Source organism: Arvicola amphibius, chromosome 4 (genome assembly GCF_903992535.2).
Source record: "Arvicola amphibius chromosome 4, mArvAmp1.2, whole genome shotgun sequence".
NCBI classification, from domain to species: domain Eukaryota; kingdom Metazoa; phylum Chordata; class Mammalia; order Rodentia; family Cricetidae; genus Arvicola; species Arvicola amphibius.
In genome coordinates, this window is record NC_052050.1 from 70,683,941 (window position 1) to 70,685,986 (window position 2,046).

A 2,046-nucleotide genomic window follows, 5' to 3' on the forward strand; every position below is an offset into this window, starting at 1 on the left:
AAGCAGTCACACCTTTGTGACATTCCTCCCTTGCTTCTGAGTCTTCCCAGCCTTTGAGGTTTTTCTGCTCCCACAAACCCAGCTCCTAGAGAGGCCCAGGGAGAAGATGGGAATCAGGACATGAGTCCTAGGAAGCTGGTCCAGAGAGCCTGCCTCTAGACTCCAGTCTGTCCAGCATGCCCTTTGACTCAGAAGGTCTGAGCCCTACTGACAGGGCCATGCCTGGAGGCCTTATAGTGTGACACGCCTCTGTAGCTTGCATCCTTCCCACGGTTCAGCTCCATAGCCTGTATCCTCCCTGCAGCTGGGTTCCTGCTAAGAGCTCATTTGATTTTTATTCATTTAGTTTGTTTTTTGAAAGTCCAAAGCTACAGAGAAACCCTGTCTCAAAGAAGAAGAAGAAGAAGAAGAAGAAGAAGAAGAAGAAGAAGAAGAGGAGGAGGAGGAGGAGGAGGAGGAGGAGGAGGAAAAAGAAGAAAAGAAAGAAAAAGATGCTCCGCAAGCCTGGCCTAGCCTTGAATTAGAACCCCTCCAGACTCAGCTTCCCAGGTGCTGGTTACAGATGTGTTGCATCATGCCCAGCTAACAGGTCACTTTTGCCCCACAAAGCAGCATTTCGTAGTTTTGGCTTTTGTATCAAGGGTTGAATCTCAGATAAAACACACACTTGGCAGGTCACTGAGCTGTATCCCTATGCACCAAGTTCCCCACCAAATTCCCCTGAGGTGTAATTCCTATTAAGATAAATCCCCATGAACTGTATCCCTACTAAACTCTATAGCCAACCTTTTTATTTAATTTTTTAATTTTATTTTTACTTTATTTTTGAGAGCAGGCCTCATGTAGCCAAGGCTGGCTTTGAACTCCTGAACCTCTTGCCTCTAACTCCCAAGTGTTAGGATCACTTTCTTTTTTACTTTTTTTTTTAAAAAATATTTATTTATTATGTATACAATATTCTGTCTGTGTGTACGCCTGCAGGCCAGAAGAGGGCACCAGACCCCATTACAGATGGTTGTCAGCCACCATGTGGTTGCTGGGAATTGAACTCAGGACCTTTGGAAGAGCAGGCAATGCTCTTAACCTCTGAGCTATCTCTCCAGCCCAGGATCACTTTCTATTTTGAGACAGTTTCACCAAGCTGCTCAGACAGACCTTGAGTTTGGTATCCTCCTGCCTTGGCACCTCAAACAGCTGGGATTACAAGCCTGTGGCACAGGACTGGCTAAGGCTGGTATTTTGGTTCCTAGTTGGAAGGCAGGTAGGATGACATCTTTGTCTATGAGGCCAATAAGCCCTGAGATATGCCCACCCCCTGATTAGAGTCTCTCCCTCCCTCTCTCTCTCCCTCTCCCTCCCTCTCCTTCCCTCTCTCCCTCTCTCTCTCTGCTGTTTGGAATCTGTATGGTTTCCATGAACAAGTTGGGGCTGACCATTGATGCTTCAGAAGTCCTGGCCAGCCTCCTACAGGGTGGGATTGTGGGAAGGCGCCCCAGTGCTTGTCCAACACCTCCCAACCTGATCCTTGTTAAATTGGGTCAGGCCTAAGGGGGTGATATGCCTTTATCCAGTTAGGAGCAGGCCAAGGCGGATGTAGGGGTGAGAAAGTCAGGGAGGGGTGCAGGGAGCGCTATCACCTGGGGCACTGAGCTTGGGAAGGTCGAAACAGCATCCTGTGAACCAGCTTGTTTGGCCTCCTGACAGTAAGCATTGTTTCCTCCTCCTTTCTGTGCTGGACATCCCCTTCAACTTGGGGACTACACTGCTGAGTCATAGGCAGGCCCAAGCCTGGGACGCACCTAGGCTAGGACCCTTACCGGACTTTTCCCCAACAAGTGGAGGCTGAGGAGTGTCTTTTGGGGTGACCCTAGTCTTGGAAGGGAGAAAAAGGAGTTGGTAGCGAGGGCGCCCCTCCTATACCTGATAGGGACCCTGTCAAGGGGGCTCGCGAGCCGCAGTCCCACCAGCCTGAAGGGGCGGGGCGCAGAGAGGCCCCGCCCTGCAAGGAGGGGCTCCCGTCTTCTCCATAAAAGCTGGGCTCGGCGC